Source organism: Ceratina calcarata, unplaced genomic scaffold (genome assembly GCF_001652005.2).
Source record: "Ceratina calcarata isolate Rehan_Ccalc_2016 unplaced genomic scaffold, ASM165200v1 scaffold49.2, whole genome shotgun sequence".
Taxonomy (NCBI): Eukaryota; Metazoa; Arthropoda; class Insecta; order Hymenoptera; family Apidae; genus Ceratina; species Ceratina calcarata.
In genome coordinates this window covers 57,915-85,042 of record NW_017173325.1, presented here as the reverse complement: position 1 = coordinate 85,042, position 27,128 = coordinate 57,915, and the positions used below count along the sequence as shown (strand labels likewise).

Sequence of the window (27,128 nt, the reverse complement as noted above, 5' to 3'; positions counted from 1 at the left end):
TCTAAGGTACATAAACTTTTGGGATTGACTGTATAGCCAATACATCCTTAAATCACTCACTTCAATTTCTTTTAACAATAATTTACATTGTTTCGTAAAATGGTTCAGAGACTTGTAACAATTTTATATTATAGTAACACTGAAATTCTTACAGTGAAATAACAATTTACCCGGATTCGATTTCTGTTAACTTACATTATAATTGCGGTGAATGAAAATGATTTTCGGTTTGACGCGGGACATTCCGATACAGAAATTCGAGTGAACGCATGTTTACCGTACTCACTCTTAAGACCGCACTTAAGCGCGTCACTTCCTTTTATCGTGTAGAGCGGAGTTATCTACTGTTAAGTAAATTCCCACACGACACGAAACGAAACGAAACGAAACGGAACGGAACGGAGCTCCCAAGGTGCGTACTTCGCCGAGAGCACACTTTCTACCATTACGATAAGAGGTCCGTTTTGATGGAAGCACAGATGGTCGGAACGCGAAGCACAGAGGAGAGACGAGAAACTGTAATGGGAATCTTTTTCCCCCAGTATCTGATCGGTTTTCATAACGAGGACAAATCATAGAAGGAAATGAATTTCTAAATTATTTTGCAACAGGTTCTAGTCTCTGAAGCGATCTCGCAGGCGTTTCTTCGTTGCTTAATTCAGAAGCGTTATAAGAAAATTAATGTGCAATCGATAAGAACTTGCACGATAAGAAGAATATTATTATTCTCATGTTTGTTAGTAAAAGTCGTCACTTAAATTGGTAATTGCGACCGTTTCATCATCGTTCATTTAGGAATGAAGTAGAGCGATTTCAAAGGTCGATACCAGACGTTCTGGTTTCCATGCCAGCCTTAATCACTGACTTTAATTGCAACATCGTAGGCTCCGTCGTCCCGATCAGCCGTTCTTCCGTCGCGTCGTGTTTTGAAATTTTAATTACAGATCCCGCGTATGATTAATCGTGGAACACGTGGTGGTATTCAAGAGTTACGCGGCTAATCGTCGATCTGGGAATTCTCGCTTGATTTTGTACGCGAGCAACAGGTCCCTCCGTTTAATCGCAGCGATTAGTAGATACATCGGTAATAATGGTTTTTGAAAATGTTTACTCGCAGCCCGTTCTTTTTTACTGCTCCTTTCCTGGGGGGCCTCTATCAATTATCGTCTCGACACATTTTATTTTTTCTACGGTCGATTAACGTTTTTGTAGGAGTATGTGGAAAGCGTTTTTTTAAGACTAATTGTTGGGTGAGGAAACTGTTTTAGGGATCGGGGTTCGTTGTACAGGTGGCTGTTGAGTAATTTCGTCAGAGAACTGACATAAAAAACTAAACGCGTAACAGTATTAATATTCGTTGAAAAAAAAACCTAAAAGGGTTGGTGTACCTATCTATTTTAGATAGAGACAATCAACTCTCCTAATTTTTCTACATTCTTTCTCCCGTCCCTAAATCAATTTCCAAAGAATCAGTTACAGAGTCCCAGATACATTCCCGCACAAAGAACAACAGGTTGATGGATGATCGATGATTAGTCGTGAATTGAATCCGCTATCAGATACAAGGAACAGCATCATGCGAGTGGTCTCGAAGTGGTAGCCTTGGTCGTTCAGCTTGGAAACGTATGGACACGTCCTTGGCTGCGAAATTTACGCCAACAATTAAACTCCACCTTGAGCGTGCGTCCTGCACCTGATGCCCTTTTTTAAAAGGCCTTCTCCGCCCTGGCCTCGGTGTCCTTGACCTCCCCCTCTCCGCTGTTCCCTGCCCCACGGATGCAGCGCGGATCCCGCGAAAGAAATCGACGGAATTCGCGCCCGCATTATATTGTAACTGCGTCGTCGTGTACGCAGCCGACGGTCGTAAAACTTCGGCGGCAGCAGATCTGCGAAAAATTGAAATCTGTTGCTCGTTTTGTACGCTGAGCCGTGACGTTAACCAACCATTTCTCACCTCTTCAGCCCGCTTCATTTTCGATTCAGATTTTTCACCGAACATCTGTTCGCACTTTATTAGGTTCGTCAGGTTTACTGCCACCTCCAGTACGCGCACAGCGTGACAACATGTGTTCGGATCGACAGAATGGATTGATAAATGGAAAAATAACATTCTCGAAAATATTTCTTAACGTTTCTCTGACCGCAGTGTATACACGAATGTATCATCGGAATTTATAGTATTAATAAATTCTCAGAGGTTTCAATGAATGAGTCGTGTATCTTCGTAAATGGCGGAGTGTGAAGAGTTAAATAATTGATCGCAGAAGCTTCAGTACATTGCTTTTCTCTTTCGTGTACGTTGTTGACGGGCAGGACTTGTCACGTGTGTAATTCAGTTTCGCCGTTTACGGTCCCGTTTCCGAAGCGTTTCTCACGAACAGGCTGCGAGACGCGGCCTTTCAGTTGCAAACGAGCCGTTTATTGAAGAATCGCAGGTGCCTCTCGAGATTTTCTTGTTTTCGGCCGGGATACGTCTCGTGGCGTGTCACTTTCACGTGGCGCTGCCACGGCTTTTGTGCTTCGCGCATGTAAGCACATACGTAAGCCTGTGTTTCAGACGAGTATCTTTAGGAATGCGTATCATGAAATTTCAAAGGTTAGTTTCGTGCGCAAAGGAATTATTGGTTAACGGGACACGAAGGCAATTTACATGCTGCATTCAATTGTAATTTCTCGTGTTTTATGAAACGAATTGGATCTGTTGAAGTCCTGAGGTATTCAACGTTCGATACGTGTAACTCCATTCAATTATCATTATTATCAATTGCAAACGAAACAACGAATGATATCTATTACGTATTTCTTTTTAATATTTTTCTCTGAGCATCTATGACTCATTAGATACGATGTCAAATTTCAGTTTTTGAACCGAGGGATTTGATCGTAAATACTCTCATTTCCTGAACATCATTGACAACTGACAATAAGTATCATCGCTATCTCCCTTCTTTTTTTCTGTGACAATCACGCATTTCACGGTTCGTACGTTCACCCTTGACGTAGAAGCGCTGCACCCGATTCAACACTCGTGTCGTCTCGGATATCGTTTTTTCCACGAGTCATCGCACCTTTAAGAGAAACCATCCGATTCGGTACTGCGTGCGAAAAAAACTGACACGTTCGTAATTCGCCAGGAGCTGCCAAGGTTGTCGACCGCGCTTTCAATCTTTCATCCACGAACTCATTGAGAGTGCCTCGTGTCATTTTTATTTTAATCGCCTTGTAAAGAAATTCCTCGAGGCTTTCAGAGAGACTTGGAAATATTACATCCTCGCGAAACGTGTAGGGAGACGAGTCCAAGAGTTTTATAAGGCAGCGTCGTGTAGCGAAAGATCATTTCGTGCAACATTTAATAAATATCAAATTATGAAAATTGTCCCATTAGCGAAGGTCTCGTTGCAATTTAAGTATGATGAAATTGAATATCAGTGGATGGTAGAGGCAGAAGAAAGAGGAATAAAATGATACAGTCGAAACCAGGGAGCCGGATTGGAAAGTTTCACATACAAACGGACGTGTATCAAAATATTTTTCATCCGGCCATAAAAAAAAACTTTGATCTTTCTCGGCTGTTAGGCCAGAGAAAACATTCTGTTTTGCAAATCATTTTCGTTTGAATGCAACACGGGAGGCTTAATAACCACGCTTGACGAGTGCGAATGAGTTTTGATAACTTTATTTTTGCAACCGGCCAGTAGCAAAAATACACGACAGTGACAGGTAAATTATTTCAAGATGAAGAGAGAGAGAGAGAGAGAGGGGATTTTTATTTAGTTTTTGGCTATTCTTTAAATTGTAGAATGATATACGTCAAATTAATTAAGAAGATGACGGGATCCGGGTTGTTGCAATTTACTGATTAATATATATATTATCGATGAGCACACCTGTTCCCTAGAGATTCACGCCGAGATTAATTAATATTAATGACGGCACAAGTCCTATTCCGGGCGTAGAGCTGAAAATCTTTGACGACGTGGTAGACAAAAAGGACAGAGGACGCGTCTCTGGAATACTGCCATCTACACCTGTTACACGCGACGAGCTTTTAAAATTCAATTACCCACGTGCACCGCAACAAGTATACCCTTTCACTGTGGAGTAAACATTTTTCACTCGGAGATCTCAGCGTTCCAAATAATTAGCTGTGGCGAATGATTTGTTTCGTGGAAATGAAAGCTTGTTTATTATACTTTCATAAGTTATTACGATTTTGATATCTTCCAAAAACCAACGTGAGACTTTACGTTCAGGCGATAGCGAAAGGATTAAACTCACTATCGTACAGTTCCTGAATAAAATCCAACGAAGTACGTCGAAAGCCAGCATCCCATTACGGGAGCCATCGCGCCCTGGGGACTTCCCCAAAACACGGGACGAGCAATCTTTCGCTTAAAATAATCGCGGTTTTTGGCATCGGTTGGTCGCTCGGTTCCGTTGAAAAAGCAGGAAGCGCGCGGCGTGGAGGAGTTCGAGAGGAGCGGCAAGAAGAAATTCGATTTCTTCGGTACGGACCGGGGTGTGAGAGAGGAGTTGGGCAGGGGGGAAGGAGGGACACTCGAAGTGGACCGCGGCCTTTGCTTACGGATCGATTTTACACGTGCAATACTTTTTGATTACTTTAGGAAGAGGGGTCCGAGGTGGGGCCCCGGCGTGGCTTTCCGTGGCACGGAGGGGGCCCATCGAGGGGGGACTTTGCCCCCACAAGTGGCTCCCCGGTAGCGCCGTCGCGCACCTGCCGCTTATTCCCACGCCGAGACTCACGTTCGCCTCATCTTTCCTCTGTTCGCGCTCTCCTCACCCCTCGGCACCCCTTCACCTTTCTTTCTTTCTTTCTCTCTCCGCTCGAGCCCTCCCTTCCTCTCGTTCGCAACGGATCGTCCCCTCTTGCTTCATCCTCGATTTTTACTCCATATCTCTCTTTATTCGTGGTCTTTTTCCATCGTTCGACCCTTCTCTTGTCAACGACGCGACGGCACACGTGTGCACCACGGGCCCCTCTCGCGAGGGGAACGGGCACGCTTATTTATTTTTAGATATTTTCGGACGGTCGCGAGATATACACCCTGTACGCAAGCCACGAATCTCGAGAACGAGGTGCCGTTCCCCACGGGTTGAGACGTTTCGAGTCCTTGAATAAGGGGACGTGAATTTAAGCGAGTAATCGCACACCTGAACGCCACGCGAAGGGTTGCCCAATCTTCAGAAGAGATAGGAATGTTAATTTTGATAAGAAGTAGGAGGGGACTTAGAATACCTGTCTGTAAAACTAATCTCTCTGTATCTATTTGTTCCACCAACAAAATTGGCTGAGATACTCTTGCTGTTATAAATTAAATTTGCTACGAGCGATTTTCTCATAGAAGGGATGGAATGTCCTGATTTCAACAGGACATTATTTCGCTTATTAATCTGTCCGTTTCTGCTCATAATTACTCGAATACGTACCCCGTCTTTAAATGCACGTGTTCCATGCGACATGTGCCACGGGGAAGGGAAGAACAAAAAAGAGTATGAAGTCGAAGGGAACACGCGATCGTGGAAAGAAATAAACGGGGCGCGCAGGGAGTAAAGTGGAACGAGAAAACGGACACCTCGATTCGAGGATATATCGCTCTGGTTAGGAATTCTGACGGGTTCTTTTCGTCGATGAAATCCAATACTTCGGCGACGTCTCCTCGCGGTCGAGGCCGCAGTTTTGTTTGACGTGCACCTACCAATGGTCTCTGATATTCGACCAGACTCTTTGTGGATTGCTTGTATCGGCTGTGCGACAATGGGACGACGATCAGGTTTTCTACTGTAACATTGCCAGTGGGGATTAATAGGTTTAGGATTTTTACATGATTTCATTGTCATTGAGTCATAAGAGGTAATCGAATACCAAAGGGGATAAAATTTTCTCACAAAATTCTTGGCTATGCTAGAAACATAAAATCTTACTGTCATATAAAGAGAAAGCTTTTGTATGTATGTTAGCAAAAACCTAAAGAGCAATGAAGTATTTACAACGTGGGTACTCATAAGATATATTTGTAAAGCACACATTATTATAAATAATCACTGGGTTGAAAAAGAGTGAAAGTAAGGTTTTACTTTTACGTCTATTAAGGAAGTGAAAAGGTGTAAAATGTATATGTACAAAATGCTCAATATCTTTGAAGTTCTATGACTTAGAAATTAGGTTCATAAAATATTTCCATCCTACACACATTAAATTCTGTGCAGAATAATTAGTGTGGGTGAAGCCGCGTCGAGGGATGTCAGTATTTTATAAGATTCTGTTCTTTTCATTTATGTCAAAAATTTCTACAACTTTCAGTGCCAAATTCCCACCTGTGCAGTATGACAAAAGCTTTACAACCCACCTTTATTGATCCCTACAAAATGAATATCCCAGACCGAGATTTCATCCTAGATCCAATCAGACACGCACATCCTCCGTTATTACTTTTCCACGGACAATCGGAAAGGAATCGTGTATGTAGGAACGTTCTATTTAAGAATTCCATTGTTCACCCCGGACAGGGGTGAAATGTTCCCCGCCGCTGGAACGCGTCGTCGAAATCAGTGTCAGGGTTAGGCCGATGGAATCCCGCATCACCCCTATTGTTCGAGCAACCCCACGCGAGGGTAGTGTGCACACTCTGGGACAAGTGGCATTGTGTGCTCGCCTGGGGGGAGGGAACCAACGGCGCACAGGTGCACGAGCCTGCGTAAAGTGCATAATATAAAAACGTTGAATGGGGAGGGAGGGTGCGAGCGGAGGAAAGCCGTCTCTGAACTAACAGGCCCCTTTCTGTGCGGAGAAATTAGGGCCCCGTTTAGACCGGGGGAGGGGTGGAGATTCGAGGTGGCGAGACTCCTCACATTTTTATTCTCGCCCCGAAATCGTTGATATGCGGCAAAAAAAGGACCGAATGTTGCCCCAGAGGCTGATTTCGTTTTTTCACTGACCGTCTCGAGTTCCTGGCCCTGTTCTTTTTTCTCAGTCGACTCATTTTTTCCTTTGAAGATAAACGTACCATAATTTTAAAGTTTCTATACAGTCTCGGCGATGTTTGTTAAAATTGTCATGACTCGCAATTGATATTTTCTTCTAATTAGAAAATAACGTAATTTTCTTCAATACAATACTGTTCTTCACGACGCAATAAGAGTCTCATCCCCGGCTAGTTGCGAACATAAGAAGATATCCATAAAAACGTGGGCGAACGTTTTCGTGAAACGAGGATTAAACTACGTCGTTAGCCTGGTCAGAGATTGGTCAGCCCGTACTTTCATAAAAGCGAGAAGACAGAGCGCGCGGTGCAGCGGATGACCGGGTACGGCCGCGAGGAAATTATACAGCGGCGATCCGCAACAATGTTCCGTTCGCCAATGATTGTGATCAAGGCTAACACGCTTGCTAAAAGTGAAACCTTCGCTCCTTTTAAAACAACCCAATGGAGCTCAGGGAACAAGGAAGGTAATCCGCCTATAAGATACTCGCGAATGCTGGTATACGCCCTGAGAAATTGAGAATCTCGAAGACGTTATCTTTACGGCGATCTTTACGATGATGTAGCGAAATCGTAAGTTCGAACAGGTGACATCGTTTACTGCGCGTTACACATTTTTATACAGCCTTTTATGCGTCGTAATCGTTATTACAGTATGTTCCGATTAAAACAAATCGCGTATCCACGACGCTCGATTCAATACCTGCATTCTATTCCTATCTGTCATCGATACTTTCTGTCGATGTAATTCACGTTGAACTCAGATTTTACAATCGTATTATTTAATTCATGACGATTACCATGAAATGCAATAGGATTTCTGTCATCGTCTCTCGCATTCCTAAGAACTAGTAGTAGGACATTTTGGATACGCGTTTCGAGGAAAACAAGCTGTGTTATTCCTGGCCGAAGGGGCGCGCGCGAATGCCAGTTAAAGGGAAAAAGAGCAAGCGGTGGTCGCGTCGAACGGAATGCTAATTTTATTTCCACGGAGCCAGGTAAACTATTGTGATTCTGTATAAAAGACGCAAAGGCAATTGGGCCCTGGCGGAAACGGGCCCGATTACCGGCACGTCGCTATTGGCCGAGGCGAAACGAGAGGGGTTTGGGCCCAAGGCTTCCACCACACCTCCGCTATAGTTGCCTAGACGCGATTGGTCGATCGCGAGGATCCTCTCAGGGCCCCCTTTGGTGTTCTTCTACCCCCCTTTTCCCATCAGCCCTTTTACTTCCCCCCTCGGATCTCTCCATACACCGGCCAGGCTATCCCTTCTATTGCCCTCTCCCCTCTGGTCACTTTTCTTTCGATTTGTTTGACTTTGAAACTGTTTGGCCAGGGCTTTGGCCTCGCCTCTGCTCGTTTCGCAGCCTTTCTCTTTCCGTGCGTTCATCATCATTATCCTGCTCGTCATTATTTTCGTGTCTACTACGTTGCTGCCTCGACTCGCGGTACTCCGGTAACGTGACCGTCGTTATTTTCACCGTAATTACCTCGTTTCATCGTGGCCAACCAAGAAAGAAACGTCGTCCCCTCTTTCGACTTTCGACGCGTCGATATATTTCGTCCCATTCAGTTATTGCGCGTCCCGTGTTCACCGCTCGTTAGTTCATGTCGATTGCCCGGGATATTGTAGGTCCTTGACTAAATGTGCTCCACAAGGGAATTCCTAATGATAATAAATATCGAAAAGGAACTCCTGTTATAATTCATAATTACTTCTAACATTTCTTGTATGCACAAGAACAGCATCATGTCACATCCAATTTAATGATAACATTTACTCATAGATTCATTTACATGTTATTATGCTTATACAAAGATAAAAAAAATTCTCTCCTTCCTTAAAATGTAAAGTTACTCGATGAAGTCGATAAATCACAGAGGAATAAAATTAAATTATAAAAAATCTACGGCCATTTCCTCCGCGCATCTGCGCAAGGTTTATGTGCACTTCTCTTTCCAGGAAAACATTTCTCTCACGTACCGCGCGCGACGTCGTTCATCGTCCCATCCCATTTTACTTACGTGCATAATTAGAGCGTCTAATTAGACGGCGCGTACCGCGAGCCGCCGTTACACGCTTTAACACTCCGCCCGAGCGCCGCTACGTGTAATTAGTATTCTTAAGAACGTTATCCGGCTGCGATCGAGCCGTAGTTTTTAGCACTTTATGAATTTGATCTGGCTTCACGTGATTTAAGAGGCACAGGATGGTCTTTAAAGAATGCGCGGTTTCGAGCAAAAAAGCGGTCTCGAGGAAACTGTTAAGACTGGCTAATTGTTTATTTTTGATGATTCTCCGAGGAAGCGTGATAAGAAGTTATTATAATATTTACGCAGTTTCTTGCATTACTTGCATAGGACAGTAATTGGAATTTTATCCGATGGTTCCTTTAGTTTACTTGGAATATACAGTAATTAGTGAGTAAAATACAATGTCTGTATGAAATATTTGAAGCCAGCTGCAAGGAAGAAATCATTAAGTATTTATGATTTAATTGATTGGAGCGACAGGTGGATTGACATGATTGAATATCCATTCGAAAATTGTGCTTTCTTTTGTCGTTCAATCCGGTGGGATACGTGCCCGGTGTATCATTCGAACGTTCGTGGAGAAAATCACAAACTTCCTGATGATCAAAAAACAATTTCACACTTTCGCCAATAATAAGTGGCGTCGAACCGGTGCCGATGCTCGCTGTATCGAAACCCATCGTCGGTCTGATCGATTAGGGTGTCGGCGCAAAATGAGAAGAGATCGAACGGCGAGGCGCGGCGGGCGCTTTCTCTGGCCCGGCCGAAATAGGGCCAGGGGGCACGCGGGCCCCGCATAAAAATTGAACGAACGTCAGGAACAACCGGGATACGCGTTTCGTATTCCGCCAGGAGCGAGGACGACCGAGGAAGCGAAGCGGCGTGGAGAACGAGGAGCCCGCGAGAAAAGACGGGAAAGGAACACGTACGCGGCGGAGGAGCGGGCGTGAGGGAGGAGGGGAGGTGTAGGGAAAAAATTAGCAGCAGCACGTTTCAAGCTGCGGAATAATTCCCGAGGCGCGTGTTACACGCGCTGGCTGGCCCACGGTGTTTCCTTTTTAAAAATTTATGGGCGCAACGACTCTTGCTCGCGGCGGCCGCGAGCTGATTTCGCGCGAGTAAAAGGAAAAAACGCGACGTTCCGGCCACTGGGGACTCGGCCGTATGCATCGTCCACCCGGCAGCGATGAAAAACGAAAGGGAATAAATGTGCGAGATATTGAAGAAAATTGTTCGTGAATTTAGGCGTGGTGTCCGTTTAACTTGAGTATGTGAGTTGTCCCGTTGCCTTGTATTGCGACACGGAGGAGTCGAACGTTCGAGTATTGCAGGTGGATCGACCAGATGAAAGTATAATGCGAGTAATTGTACTGGCTGTCCAATATGCAATTCAATTCGGTAACTTAATGGACCTTACTGAAGGGAACGTATTAAAGAACATAACAAGTTTTCATTTTAAGGGATTTTAATCATTTTCCAATTGAAATTATTCACATCATTTTAATTTTAAAGATTATCAATACTACAAAATTGATTAAACCCCAATAAGTATTTCCTAGTCGTCTTTCCAACTATACATACATATTGTGTGCATTTTATACAGTTACTTAGTACATCATGTACTTTGATAAACGTTTGCAAAATCGCTGCATAAATATCGTCGGACCCACGTAATCCTCGTGGCACGTGCACGAAATTTATGGCGGCGCTCGAATAAGAACGGTGTTCACGGTGCAACGCTTCAGTTAATGACCAAGTGATAATCTCGAGCTCATTAATTTGGTATCGACAACTGGAAGATTTTGGCAGATGAATACTTATGGCAGCGGTGTACATCATCTGCAACTTAAATGCGCACGCCACAAACGTTTTAGGATATGACCAAGCATGAAACGCGAGCAGGGATATTTATCTGGGCCTGTTCCGTGCGCCTTTCGTGTCGCGCTTTAATGCGCTCATTAAAAAACTCCATTCACGGCAGTTCTGGTCGCGTGTAATGTAAAGGGCCGCGATTTATTTAAAAACTCGCCGGATGAGTTCGATACATTGTTTTATTCTATTTTTCAGATCGTAAGTAACAGTTTTGTAGAAATGCATGAGTTCATTCTACTGTCATAAAAGGGGTCAAGAATTTTCTGATAAGAGATAATACTGGATATTTAATTATCAAGCAGTATTTCTAATCAGAATATGTAATCCTTAACACTAGATTGCCCAAGGAAGTCATTTTGACTGCTTTTGGGCAAATGTACAAATAATAATGCATAAATTACTTTTTTTCCCAAGTGAAGTAAATTTTTTTTATTGTTAACATTTACTAATAACTTGTTATATGACTGTAAATAATATAAAAAATATTAAAAATTAATTTTAGACAAATTTCTTTACACATTATTCTTTCACAATGCAGTCATTTTTACTGCTTTGGGCAATATAGGTATATACTAAGTTTCAATCTTTCTAGTGTTAATGCCATTTGTTGAATTTTATATAAAATAAAATTTATGCATCTGTAATGGAAAATATCGTAACCATGATATGTATTTTCTTTTCAGATACCATCTGATGAGCCACCAGCAAAGCTGTTGAGGATAGGGTAAGTGAAGACTCTCTTTTGCATTTCATACGTCCTTTCGTTTAATTTTGTATCAGCCAATTCCTTCCTACTCTAGTCAAGTATAGTGTCTACAAAAATATGAATTTGCATAAGCGCCCGCATTTCGCCGGCTCATTTCGAAACACGTTTTCCTTTCGAGCCACGGCAGATTCCTCGCTGAGAGGCTGAGAAGTGGTTTACTCGGCGCAGATGTTTGTTATCAGCACGGTAAAACGGGAGGCGCGGCGTAAATTGGATGCGCATCGCTTGAATACAAAGTAGCCAACTTGTTTCGGCCGTGTACCGCGTGACTGTCTCATTTGGTGTGTAAGTGAGGAAATTAATGCGCGTTAAAATGATTTATACGGCCGCCAATTAGGACAGAAAATGCGGGAGCATCGACGTAAATGATGCATCCCGTAATCTTTCCGAAGAGCTCGCTATCTCTCCTCGGCTTTTTTGATTTCGCGTTTTTCTGGTTTCTCGTTTCTGTGAAATCGTTCCAATTCGGTCCACGCATGCACGTGTGGGCGAAAGCTTTCAAATTGAAGAAAAAGTGCAAACAAACTAGAAATGCATTCGCGGTTCAAATTCAAGAACGGGTTGCCTCTTTCTGAATTTCTTAACACGCAATTCGTGATATGTATATCACAGTATAACACAAATGGATACTATTGGACGATTAATTTAACGATCAACCAAATAATAATTCGATTGAAAATGGTCGGCGTTGAATGTCAAAGAATAATACGATGCATGGTTCGTGATTAATAGTTGCAAGGATACTTAATTAAACCCATTTGCAACGAATTACTGAAAAATGGTTTCACATGAATAATTTTCGAGCCCTTTTGGCTGAGATTAATACCTGTACGGATAATAACACATTTTTCGTTTGGCGGACGAGCATGAAACCAACTTTGAAAAATTGGTTTTCTCCATAAAGAAGTCCGTGCGTTATAGGCAATTCCAAATTCGTAAAATTTTAAGTACTACCTTTGTAATTTATGCCGATACTATCGTCCCCCTTTTTTGCTCTGTCGTATGAGGAGCTTTACAGTGAATAATTGCGATTAGGTTAATTTCATCATAGTTAATTCGATACAATTTACTTGTAAATTCCTCTACGGATTAAGTAGTAATTATCGCCGGAGCAATCGCAGGATGCTGACTGAATAGTAAGAGGCACGGATGAACGGGCGTGTTCATTGCATCGCATGCTATTACAGGGCGCGTTCAGGAACGCGTGGTAGAAACGCGGTGACATGCGTTAGAGTCGACATCCGACCGAGACAATTTCCGGTTCGTGAAATCATCGGTTCTCTCGGTTTGGGCGCGTGCGATGCAATGAAAAGCCCTCGAGGTCACGGATTCGGCGACGCCACGCCTAGATTACGCGCTCAAACGTTTTACGTAACACGCGCTCCGTTTTAAATCGTGGACAATTGAACGGGTGAAAATGGAGCTCGTTATGTAGTCATCAAATCAATCAAAACCAGGTCATCCAATGAATACGAACATCGCGAGTTCAGCGACAATGTAACGTTTAATTACACGTCGTCGTTTAATAAGTTTATTAATAAAATGCAGTAGCTTTTGTAGCAAGCATGCTTTTGTAATGAACTGGATTATAGAAGAACTTTTAAAACAGGAACAAAAGACCACAAATCAATTTTATATTTAATTGTATTTTCTATCACGGAAAGCTTATGTTTATATGTATATATATATATTATACAACGAAAGCTCAGTGGTTCTTTCTTGCTCTTCGTGCTTGCCTGTTACATCTGAACGCAAGTCACTGAACAAACGTTTTTAAAACGGATTGTACTTGTTGACTTCGCTCTAGGTAGAAATAAACACAAGCATACAATTTCCATTACTGTACATCTTTAATTAAATGGCGTTGTGAAGTTACAACCCGATAATAAATTTTCAGTGTTACACCTGGCCATTAAATTAAATATATTTCTTGCATCCACATTAAAATTAAAAAATGGAAAGACACACCAGTTCTACTTCATTCAGCTTCAGAGATTTGTAGATTTTTCACAAAAGTAAGAAATTTATGTTTGCTGAAAGGAATAACCATCCAGGGTATCTATAGAGAAAACCGTGGAAAACGAATCAATATCACAGCGATAGCCCGTTTTGCGTCTATGATACCCTGCTATGACGTCGCGACGCTCGTCGACCGCAAGCTCGGAAATCTCGCAAGCTCTACAAGACATTTATCACGCTCTTTCATGAGATCCTAGTAGAACAACCAAGGTGGAAAGCTCCCCTAACTTTTGGTATGAGCAACACGGTGAATGCACCGCTGAACGAAAATTCCTATGGTATCGAAGAAAACGCTATTATTTGTTGGAAACTAGCTAAAAGTGATCAAAAAGGATTTTTTTGCAGCAGATCGTTTCGTTCCAAAAAGATGCACTTGGAAAAGTGGAATTGTAGTTCGCAGGCTTTTAAGGGAAATTATGTCCTTTCGTCTTTCTTAAAGAAGGAAAAATTTTATAAGGAAATTGAACGATCGTTGTTGGTTGGATCAGTAACAATAATATCCATTGTAGTGGATTTCTATGGAATTAAGTAGTAGATGTCAACGTAAGGGCCTACGTCTATTGTATACGAGAATATTTGTGTTTAGATAAGACGTCGCATAAGTTATTGACTTTCACTACTAGGGACGTAAAGATTCGTGCACAAGTAATGAAATATCTATCACATCGCTTACAGATATTGTAATTTAAGTTTAATGTTAATAGAAACCGATATGTTTCATCAATAAAATTCTCATTAATTCTTATCATTGTTTGAATATATTCTTCTTAAATGCATTTCTCTAATCAAGACAGTCTTGTATTTTATGTAATAAATCGTTATTTCTAATGCATTTATTCTATCACAATCCAATCGAATTTCCACTGAAAGCGCGATGTCTTCTATTCAGTCATATCCATTCGCTTAATGCGCACACGCAGTTACACACATGGGCGTTCCTATCTTCGACAACCCTCAGCGTCTCCCACCGCCAGCACCACTGCGCATGTAATGAAACTAAAATTAACCCCGGCGTCACGACGCCGACAGCCTCTTCATACATTCTGCTCGCCTGCTCGTATTCCTCGTCATAACGACGCTCGTCGCGACGCCCGTAGGAGAACGAGGATCCTTCCGATGGCTGTTGTTCTCCTGGCCGCGGAGAACGTCGCAGCGCGGCCTCTGACAACGTTTATCTGTTCCTCGGCCCTCGGTCGCTAACGAGCCTCCCGACTCCCGTCAGGGTGGCACAGGGTGGGAAAGCTCGATGGAAAGCTCAGCGAGCGGCGTGCAACCTCCATGCACCTTCTGCTGTCCTATTACGGTGGTACGTCAGACGACGTCTTCCGTTTGACGGGCAGCTCCGTCAGACGTTGTCGAGACTGACGTGGGCGTCGCGGTCGCGCTCGATTTATACTAGCCGGATAAAGCGTCGCGAGCCTAGGGCGCCGCTGAGCTTTCTCAGGGGCGCTTTCTCCGCGGGCTGCTTCTTCGCGAGCTTCTGACGAGCATCCTAGGGTGAACCTACAGAATCGATTCCGTACACCGATACTAAACGTCAGCTTCGTCTTTTGTTCTCGTTTCTCTATGTTTTTTTTATCTTGCTCAGGAGAGGGGTGCGAACCTGTTCGAACGTTATTGATCCGGGGATACTTTTTTGTTTTGGTAATTTTTTTGAAGCATCTGACGGGATATAGGGCTGTCGGGGAATGGGCGGTTGTGTGGTAGCGTGCGCGCTCGGGATGTCTCTGTTGGGAAATATTGATCTGGCTTTGTTACGATTGCGGCCTGGTTGATTGTATATGTATGTATGTATGCGCCCATGCATCCATGCACGCTGAATTTCATGCTGTGCCAAAGTGGTTTTAATAAATCATTTGCCGGGGAATGAAATGTTTAATGAAACGTTTGGGTAATGAGTTTATACGAGCAATTACAGCTGAAATTATAGTCTATGATGAATGAATAAATATGTACGGCTTACTCATTCTTTATTTAATCTCTTTTTTATATAGTTTATGATGTTGCGATTTGATTAATGCTCTTTCATGTTTCCAAACAACATTTAATCATTTTACCAGTTCACGTTGCAGACCAAATGTCTGTCCTGTACGTTGCTACTTCTACTTAAAGTGTAAGCTTCAGTGTACAATAGTACAGGTAGAAAAAACACACATTTTAAAAGTAATGGAGCATAATGTTCTTTTTATAATCCTGATATGTCATTTGTAATATCATGGAATGATGGTACAAAATATATCAACTGGCAATTGTATGTTAACGATGTTCTTTCTTGAAGTTGCTTGAACGAAGCTTGAATCAGGCATGTAAAGATTCACAATATTTAGGGAAACGTTCGGAGATAATCCGTACTCTCATAATAATCGAAGTTGTCCTGTATAACGCATTTCATCCTTGTATCAGATTCTGCTATCGAATCTTATTTTAGAAGTAATGTACAACATTATTAAGTCGTATTACGTAGTGTAACTCAATCCCTAATCATCCAACGAAAATGCAATTTTCACATATTGTCAGCAATGACAAAATATTTATATCAGCATATACGTATGCTCGTCCAATTTCGGAGGTTCTCCAAGGCAATTTTTTTACTCTATTTAGAGTTTACCCCCCTTAAGGAGATTAAGAATATTTGCCACAGACCCAATATATCATTCTCATTTATCGTTACTCATTGAAATCTAATCCGGGCCAAATATATTTCTTCGATGTCTGCTCTCCTGGTAGAGCGTCGCGACGCCTGAGGACTGGCGCCACAAGCCTCGTCGTCCACGTCGAGGACGAACGGTGCGGCGTCGCGACGCTCGTCGCCTCCGCGAGCTCCCACCCGTTTCTGTTAGCCGGCTCGCGAAACTCGTCGTGACCGAGCCGCGACAAGCGGTGAGCGACAGGTGGGCAGCTCTCGACGAGATCATCGACACGTCGACGCGACTTGAAACGTCACCGACGTCGCTGCGGTCAACCGCCACGGCGCGGTTGCCCTCCAGCCACCGAGATGAGGGCACGCCGGCACACCTGTGCGACCACGGTTTCGCAGGTCGAGAGATGTACCGGCGCCGCACCAGGCGCCTATCACGACCACGTCGGCGTCCTGACGCCTCAACCCCTTGCCTCAGTGACATACATATACGTAGAGATTTCTCTTAGTTCAAGTCGTCTCGCTTCCCAGCTTGCATATAGAAATCCAGTAAAATTTTGGTATATGTCTGGATGTCGTTGATGAAACAATTATTGTCATTATTAANGACTGTATAGCCAATACATCCTTAAATATCATATTTTCATATAATAATTTTTGTTTGTTTACTTGTTAATTAATTTCAATTTAAATATCATATTTTCGATATCAGTATCGTTTCTTTATCATTAGATATCTCACTGTAAATTACAAATAAAAGAGTTAGTATAATTTAATTATTAGATAAGTTCACTCACAGTTCATTCCTACTTCATCTGTCCACTCCACACGATCCTACAATACAATCACTAGCAATTAAAAAATCTATCCGACTATAATAATCCACCCTTACTTTTTGACATTTTACCTCGCTGTCTTCCAATTATTTCTCCCGAACAAAGCTCTCGAACCCTCATTAGATTTCACTGTGACATTTACATTCACCGTTCACAGTTTCGACAACAGAGTGTCGGTTGGAGCGCGTCGCGGTGTCCTATCAGGAAAGCACGCGGCCGTTATATCGGGCCGGCTGCCAATAATAAAACGTAACGAAAGCCAGCAGAGAGAAAACAACGAATGATACGATGGGTGGGTGGTAGAGAAGGACAGAAATGCGGGGATAGAAGCGAGACAGGGAACGATACACGTTACTATCTCTATAGTATACTATAGAAGAGAGCATGGTCACCCATCCATGAATGCGTATTGGTTGTTTCGACAGGAAAGCGGTATTCGAACGCGTCCTGTCGCGGCCTCCCGCTGGGGTGGCCACCCTGCTCCTTCGTTTCGATTCCTTGACGGTAAGTCAAGGGTGGAGCCGAGTCCTTTTCTCCGGTAAGGAAAAAACGTAGGAAAAGCTCGGGCTCACAGAGAGCTTTCGGTAAGACGAAGCATCCAGGCGGTTGCTTGCGAGCAGCCCCCGTTATCAGGCTCGCAGAACGAGAGCTTTGGTCGCTGGGCGTCGCGACCGCTCGTGCGCGGCCGACGAAAAAGCGCGGGCGTCGCGACGCCCAACCGGGAGAACAGAAGGCGTCGCCGTCGGGCGGCGTCGACGCGTCGCGCGAGATCAGCTTTCGGGTGGGGACATCCACTGAAATAGACTGCGTATTTCGGTATAGGAACGGGCAGATGGAGAACAGATAGTCAGACAAGAGTCTTTTGTTATTCACTGCTTGTGAGACTCATTGTACTTGATATCTCGTTTCTTGTGCTATTTCCGGGATCAGTAAATGTAGAAAACATTGTAAACGCTGAATTACTTTGAAATCCTTGGAACAGTTCTATACTTCACATGCTTTTACGTTAAATTGATATTATTTTCATAGAGCTTAAAAAGAAAGGCGCATTAAATATAGAGTATTTATGCGAATTATTAGGATGCAAATCGATACCATTGATGATATGAGAATTTCATAAAAAAAGCCACTAATGAGATTCCAGAAAGTTAAACAACGTAAACGCGTAGCAGAACACGTTCTCATCATGAGTCTGGTAGAGCTTAATTTTATGCATTTTGACGTTCCTTGCATGCTCCTTTTTTGCACCTCCGTTTGCTATATACGCGATACATAGTAGCTTTTTTATTGCTTGGTAGCGTATCATCCGAGACTTTTGCAACTAAATATAAATTAAATGATATTTCAGGGAACAATTAGCTAGGAAGGATAGGACTGGTCTGCCGTGATTGCTCGCCGCCCGCCTTGTCCTCTCCTTTTAGGGCAGCACGGCGTAGAATTTATGTTTCCGTCGTATCGACAGTAAAGGACATAATTGGAGGCAGTTTGCGCAGAAACGTTTCGCTAACCAACGCAGGCCAGACTGCTTCTCCGCGTAACTGCGTTCAATTAACGATGCAAAGCATCTGTGTTATTCATCGGCTTAGCGAGGATTTCAACGAGTCGGACCTAGCAATTTTTGCGGTTCACTTGAAATTACTTTCCCATGGCTTTCATACAAATACCTAAATTGTTTCTCGGGTTGTCCTATTGAGTTTATTCCTACATCATCGTTTTGCCTCATACGACGTTTCATATGTGCTTACATATGAATATCATTTTCTGGAACGACTGGTTATTTTTATAATTGAATTCAGGAGCGACATATTTCTCGTTACGGTATATGTGAAAGAAATGCGTGAAACAGCATTCTATATTACTGATTGCGCCAATAACTGATGTACGAATAAACGCGTCTACGTTTTTGCCGGTCGATTCTTACGAGTTCGAATCAAAGCGTATATCTCATATAATCCTTTTAATTCGCTTGAACATCTACCATCTCCTCTCTTTGCTTTTTCCCTTCAATTTGCTTAAACCGAAAAAATGTTCGAAAGTAGTTATCTCCCGTCGTTTTCTTTGATAATATCCGGTTTAAAGTGGCATCGGGGCGGAGATACATCCTTCAACTTCAACTGCTGCGATGACAAACACTAAAAAGATGATACTCTAAATGATTTATGCGCTATATAGCTTGTCTCTTTAATGATCACGTTACCAGATAAGAATCAGAAGCAAATTGTACATTAAGTGGTAATCTTATCTATAATTGCTTCATACTACCTTATAATTATATTATTTGTTATTATGTTTGCTTTAAATAAATACTGTTTAACTTAAACATTTAACTTGTAAAGATTTACTTTTACTTTTTCCCTATTATTTCATGACTGTTTCCATCTTTACTCGTCTAGTTGCGTACAACAGAGAAATGCCTTATTTACTGTTTCAAATAACGTTCGCCGTTCAAAGGTAGTAGCAGGGGCTAACTAGAAAACAGCTGATCCATCTTACTCTAGTATAGCTAGAGTTACAATTACTTCGTGAGCGAAGGATGTACGAGCGTTTGGGCGGGCGCCAAACTGATTACGGTCCGTGTTATAAATATAAAATTGATATCGCTTGTAATTTCGAGTCGTTACAGTCGGCCAGCGGGAACGAGGATACTAGATTATTATAAGTTTCGTGATTACAGGCCTCGGGGCGCGAGTGTGTCCGTTGTTGCCGATCGGTGTGATCACGAACGCCTTTACGAGCGTTAATGAGCCACATTGCATTCCCATTTCTCGCCCCCTTTCTCTCCCCTCCACGTTCGGTCTGTAGTGCCACATTTTTCGTCGCCGTTTAACCGAATAATTTCGCGTTTAGAACTAGGTTAGGGGTGGGTAGACCGAGAGATAATTGGTAGCTATCAGAGTGTCAGCAGACTTCTTTTTAAATCCATTCCACTGTTAATTGGACGAAAAGACGACTGGAATGCGGAGGCTAAGGCGGCTTACGAATTTAAATGAACTTGCGACTGAGGCTTTCGATTAATAGCGTCCGCAGAGACGCTATAAATTAGCGCTTCAAGTGTTTTTATTCTTAACTCCGGAGACAAGGGTCTCGGTTGAAGTACGATCTTATTAGTAGCAATCGAAACTGATTTCTCCAATTTTACTTTTTTCTATATAAGATATAAAAAGTGGTTATGGGATATAAGAGAATACTGTAGAAGGTTGAGAGAAAAAAAGAAGAGAAAAAAAGGAGATGGGGACGATATGCTGAGTCAAGGGTGACGAGTATCGGTAGGATGAAGTTTCCCCATGTCCTCCCGCCCTTTGAGGATCGCGGCGGAGAGGACATGGAAAAAGGGACAAAAAGCGAGAGCCGAGCGCGAGCCGTGCACACGCATGCACACGCCAGTCGTCCGCCGGTGTACAATTACGGTTGCTGCTTTAGTACTATACCTACGTGCATGCGCGCCAGGCCCTGCAGGAAAAGTCGATTAGTATCGTAACGCTGCGTGCTGTCAAATTTTTTTCCGCTCGTTTCCTGATAAGCTAAAGCGTTTTCCACCACCTGACGGGCTTACACGAATACATATCTACGAAGGGAGATATGAATTGACAGAGAAGACAGTTTCATTTAACCCCTTGATGTACAATGACGAGTTTGACTCGTCATTCATTCCATTTAATTTGTATGTAAAGTTCCATTTAATTTGTATATCAAGGGGTTAAAGAAATTATAATCCTTTAATCCATTCAATTTTAATTGTATTAAAAATGCCAAGATTCATAATCATTTTTTCCATTAATTCTGACTTGGAAATCCTGTGCACAAGCCATCGTCCTTGGCGAGAGCTTCAAGGATCTCGCTTAACTCTCAGCTACGTCTTTCACTCAAGACCACACAAGCTAGGAGAAAATAATGTAAAGCGCGCACAACCAGTTACCCTTAGGCAAAATATACCCTGTTGCACGTTGGAACTCCTTAAGGTGATGCCTAGCAGGGCATGTAAGCAGTTGGAGTATAATATTATAATGTACCGTTTATGTTACTTACCCGTCTTGCCTGCGACTGACTTCGTCGAGTCATTTACGATGCACCTGCTGATCGATGTGTTAATAACAACCTCCTCGGCCAAGCCTTTTTGTTGTACTACTCACGCCTTTAAAATATACCGGTATATACATTGTGTAGATGTGTAGAAAGTAATTGACTCACTAATAATGTGCAATATATTTCCATTGTACTTTTATCGATGAGACCCGCATGATGTCCTCACGTGAACGGAACATTATAATATGTCGACATCGTTTTACTTAATAGTATCAAGATTCAAAATGATAAGTTCTCCACATTTTTCTTATGGCACTATCAAATTTAAATGACAGACTCGTCGGTTTTATGAAGTTTGCTAAAATTATGTTACACACACGACCTGAACTTAATGCTAGGTAACGCAATTAAATTTACATACCACTCTTATTAAGTACCAAGTATCGGGAAAATATTTTTTACGAGACTGTCGACGGGAGTTCGTCAGAAAGCGCGCACGAATTCTTAGAAGCTGTCAGCTAAAAAGAATGTGTGTTTTTTGAAACGACGTAATGCCACATTATGCGCTCGGCAGAGATTGCACGGGCGGCGCAGAACGACGGTGGGACGTGTCCAGCCGAAGCACACGTGCTGATTTATATGCAAATTATATGTAGCCAGTGAATCATTGCATTTTTCTGATCCACCGACTTGTACTTACTAGCGCAGCTGGAAAAACAGACACACGATCTGAGAGATCGTACAATTTGCGTTCCCGGCAATGTGCAACAAACTCGACAGCTGTTACACGCTGAGAATAATCAGATCCAAACACTAAAAATATATTTATTGAATTAAGTTGCGTGAAAATGTAGGATTTTTTATTGCAAGCACTTAACAAAATGTATTTACTGTTTTATTGACAAAAAAAAAACATTATCGCCTGAATTTCTCGCATAATTAACTACTTGATGCATACAGTTCGTTAATTCTTGTCAAGGCGTTCTTCTTTCCCAATTTGCATTCGAATCGACAGCTACTGAAACTTTCTTCATACACCAGTTGTCGAAAGAGTCAAGCATAACGAACGTGCCCGAGACAACTGCGTCCACGCAAGAAATTCACGGCGTGCTCTTACACCTTCCACCCTATCGTTTCTATCGCTCCCTGTGCGATTCGTCCTCGCCGCACGCCGCCTCGTCAGAACAGCGCGGTCGGCCTCCAATTTTTCCACTTCTTTTCCATTCATTTCCCTGCCGAGCCGGCTCCGAACGATCGCGCTTGTTCTCCGCGTCGCTTATTCCTCTTCTTCTTTTCCCTCCTCATCTCCGGCGTGTAGTAGTAGTCATCCCCGGCCGGTCATTTCGCTTCCCCAGCCCTCCCTTCCGCCTCGAAACCGGGCCCTCCACTCTCTGACTGACTCTCGGGGCTCGAGCGCACCTGCCACCGGTTCCCACACTCGTTGCCCTCGCGCCGGACGTGACGTCATCGCGTAGCCCCTCTCCCGCGGCCGGGTTGTTCTGGAGCGTGAGCCGTGGTTCGGTGCCGATTTGCCGCGTGTTGTACTTACTTACTTACGTACTCGGCGAGCGATTCCGATCGTGTCGGTGTCGGTAGCGCGTGGAGGTAGAGGTAGAGAACGAGCGCGAGCGGGGCACACGCAGAGAGCGGCACGGCGCGGCGGCAAACGCGGTAATCGCCCAATGACACCGCGCTGGCTTCGTCGCGTGCACCGCGCCGAAGGGACGCCCGTTGCATTATTTCCGCTCCGTCGTGACGCACTGCGGTTACCCCAGAATCGTCACTGGATTATAAAATAGTCACGTGGACATAATAAAAAACATGAACAGAAATCGGAATTACAAAATTTTCTCATTTCATTAATCTTGATTTTTTTAGTTGAATTGAGAACGATAATATGCGCGTTTCGGAACATCCTTCATTTGTACGATCTTTAAACTGTTTACAGCGAAACAGCATATTAAGACGTATGCAGAGTATATAAAACACTTAATTATTCGCGAATGATTCTGGTGAATAATGATTGCTGCACTCGTTTTTAACGTTTATTACGCGAATCTTTATTAAGATCTTAAGATCGCCCCTTGGAAAAACAAATAAAGTAATGGTATCATCCGCCCAGGATTCGCTTTTTCCTTAAACTCCTATAAAAACAGGGAACAGGCGTACTATTTTTCATGTGATATAAATTATCGTATCAGATATCGAATGGATTATTCATTACGATCATTATATTTAATGCCGAGCGAATTTTCATGTTAATCGGTGAAATTACATATTTATATGTATCCGCATGCTGTATGTCTTAGCTGACAGAGAACTATCAATTTCGAAGAGATGAGGCGCGAGGTACGAGAGGTGTGCGTGTACGAATTTGCATAAATTATAACGATCATCGATTTCCAGTGGGCAAAAAGTAGAAAACCCGCTCCCGAACTGACCTTCTTTCAAATCGAGATACATAGTGTTCTTCGAGAGGTGCAGCAGGTGTACCGGCGCTTGCACGCACTCATCACTCGGGGAGAGATCCAGCGGGAACAATCGGTTTGCCCTTTCGATCGAGATCGAGGGGGAGATCAAGGTTGGCAACGTCAATGGGAACGCTCCCCGAGGCCGATCCAGATATTCGTCAGTCGTTTTTTTTCTTTCCTTTTCCCTTTGATGTCCGTCCGTCGCGAGCGTCTCGGTTGACATTAATTTGCATCCGGCCGTCGCCCGCTCTTGGCCCACCGTTCCATTTATGATTTGGCCGCTTCACGTTCGAACGCGAGCAATTATTTCAACGAGAAATGGCTTCAACGCTCCAGTGGCTTCTTTCAATTTACATTTTGAAACATGTTTAAAGTCTGTTCTCTTTGTGCTGTTTTTTCTCCATTTCGTTCGGCTCTGCTTTTTACCTCATTGAATCGATTACCAAGTATCGGGAAAATATTTTTTACGAGACTGTCGACGGGAGTTCGTCAGAAAGCGCGCACGAATTCTTAGAAGCTGTCAGCTAAAAAGAATGTGTGTTTTTTGAAACGACGTAATGCCACATTATGCGCTCGGCAGAGATTGCACGGGCGGCGCAGAACGACGGTGGGACGTGTCCAGCCGAAGCACACGTGCTGATTTATATGCAAATTATATGTAGCCAGTGAATCATTGCATTTTTCTGATCCACCGACTTGTACTTACTAGCGCAGCTGGAAAAACAGACACACGATCTGAGAGATCGTACAATTTGCGTTCCCGGCAATGTGCAACAAACTCGACAGCTGTTACACGCTGAGAATAATCAGATCCAAACACTAAAAATATATTTATTGAATTAAGTTGCGTGAAAATGTAGGATTTTTTATTGCAAGCACTTAACAAAATGTATTTACTGTTTTATTGACAAAAAAAAAACATTATCGCCTGAATTTCTCGCATAATTAACTACTTGATGCATACAGTTCGTTAATTCTTGTCAAGGCGTTCTTCTTTCCCAATTTGCATTCGAATCGACAGCTACTGAAACTTTCTTCATACACCAGTTGTCGAAAGAGTCAAGCATAACGAACGTGCCCGAGACAACTGCGTCCACGCAAGAAATTCACGGCGTGCTCTTACACCTTCCACCCTATCGTTTCTATCGCTCCCTGTGCGATTCGTCCTCGCCGCACGCCGCCTCGTCAGAACAGCGCGGTCGGCCTCCAATTTTTCCACTTCTTTTCCATTCATTTCCCTGCCGAGCCGGCTCCGAACGATCGCGCTTGTTCTCCGCGTCGCTTATTCCTCTTCTTCTTTTCCCTCCTCATCTCCGGCGTGTAGTAGTAGTCATCCCCGGCCGGTCATTTCGCTTCCCCAGCCCTCCCTTCCGCCTCGAAACCGGGCCCTCCACTCTCTGACTGACTCTCGGGGCTCGAGCGCACCTGCCACCGGTTCCCACACTCGTTGCCCTCGCGCCGGACGTGACGTCATCGCGTAGCCCCTCTCCCGCGGCCGGGTTGTTCTGGAGCGTGAGCCGTGGTTCGGTGCCGATTTGCCGCGTGTTGTACTTACTTACTTACGTACTCGGCGAGCGATTCCGATCGTGTCGGTGTCGGTAGCGCGTGGAGGTAGAGGTAGAGAACGAGCGCGAGCGGGGCACACGCAGAGAGCGGCACGGCGCGGCGGCAAACGCGGTAATCGCCCAATGACACCGCGCTGGCTTCGTCGCGTGCACCGCGCCGAAGGGACGCCCGTTGCATTATTTCCGCTCCGTCGTGACGCACTGCGGTTACCCCAGAATCGTCACTGGATTATAAAATAGTCACGTGGACATAATAAAAAACATGAACAGAAATCGGAATTACAAAATTTTCTCATTTCATTAATCTTGATTTTTTTAGTTGAATTGAGAACGATAATATGCGCGTTTCGGAACATCCTTCATTTGTACGATCTTTAAACTGTTTACAGCGAAACAGCATATTAAGACGTATGCAGAGTATATAAAACACTTAATTATTCGCGAATGATTCTGGTGAATAATGATTGCTGCACTCGTTTTTAACGTTTATTACGCGAATCTTTATTAAGATCTTAAGATCGCCCCTTGGAAAAACAAATAAAGTAATGGTATCATCCGCCCAGGATTCGCTTTTTCCTTAAACTCCTATAAAAACAGGGAACAGGCGTACTATTTTTCATGTGATATAAATTATCGTATCAGATATCGAATGGATTATTCATTACGATCATTATATTTAATGCCGAGCGAATTTTCATGTTAATCGGTGAAATTACATATTTATATGTATCCGCATGCTGTATGTCTTAGCTGACAGAGAACTATCAATTTCGAAGAGATGAGGCGCGAGGTACGAGAGGTGTGCGTGTACGAATTTGCATAAATTATAACGATCATCGATTTCCAGTGGGCAAAAAGTAGAAAACCCGCTCCCGAACTGACCTTCTTTCAAATCGAGATACATAGTGTTCTTCGAGAGGTGCAGCAGGTGTACCGGCGCTTGCACGCACTCATCACTCGGGGAGAGATCCAGCGGGAACAATCGGTTTGCCCTTTCGATCGAGATCGAGGGGGAGATCAAGGTTGGCAACGTCAATGGGAACGCTCCCCGAGGCCGATCCAGATATTCGTCAGTCGTTTTTTTTCTTTCCTTTTCCCTTTGATGTCCGTCCGTCGCGAGCGTCTCGGTTGACATTAATTTGCATCCGGCCGTCGCCCGCTCTTGGCCCACCGTTCCATTTATGATTTGGCCGCTTCACGTTCGAACGCGAGCAATTATTTCAACGAGAAATGGCTTCAACGCTCCAGTGGCTTCTTTCAATTTACATTTTGAAACATGTTTAAAGTCTGTTCTCTTTGTGCTGTTTTTTCTCCATTTCGTTCGGCTCTGCTTTTTACCTCATTGAATCGAATCGTTCCGTTTCTTTTCGATGCCTGCTCGATCGGGTCGAAAGAAACCGATGCGACTGATCGCAGAGCAGTCATCGTTTCACTCATTTACATTCATTATTCATTTTTCATAAACAATTTTAACGCTACTGCAGACTTTAAGGATGTATTGGCTGTACAGTCGATCCCAAAAGTTTATGCACTTTAGAAACGCATTTTTTAAAAAGAAATCAGACGTCGGAAGAACACTGCTAATAATAAACAACAACAACAAATTTTTGATTTTTCCGAGATTTTTCCAAGGGGTACCCCTTCAATTTCTTCTAAATTTTCGTTTTTGGCCAATAACTCCCAAACCGTTGGACATACGGAAAAATTGCATCAGACCTTTCTTGTAGAGGACGACGAGATCTACAATTTCTGTATAAAAGTTTCTTGCTAGCGTCAGTAGTTTACGAGTTATTGACGAAAAACTAAAAAACAGTTTTTTGCAAATTACTCGTTAACTATTGACGCTAGCGAAAAGTTTTTACATGGAAATTGTAGATCTCGTCGTCCTCTACAAGAAAGGTC

The 27,128-nt window shown here is 43.3% G+C and overlaps 1 protein-coding gene across 9 annotated transcripts in view; it reads left to right on the top strand.

Annotated features, from left to right (window-relative positions):
• The window catches only part of LOC108627989 (tubulin polyglutamylase TTLL4), a 131,425-nt gene that overhangs the window by 77,342 nt on the left and 26,955 nt on the right, over window positions 1–27,128 (top strand). For 8 of the 9 annotated variants that reach the window (XR_003389564.1, XM_018029623.2, XM_018029622.2 and 5 more), the window contains one exon: window positions 11,592–11,632. The gene's annotated coding sequence lies outside the window, so the exon portion shown is untranslated. Of the gene's footprint in view, window positions 1–11,591; window positions 11,633–18,515; window positions 19,424–27,128 lie in introns of those variants that run through there. The other variant, XR_003389563.1, reaches the window with a different exon arrangement.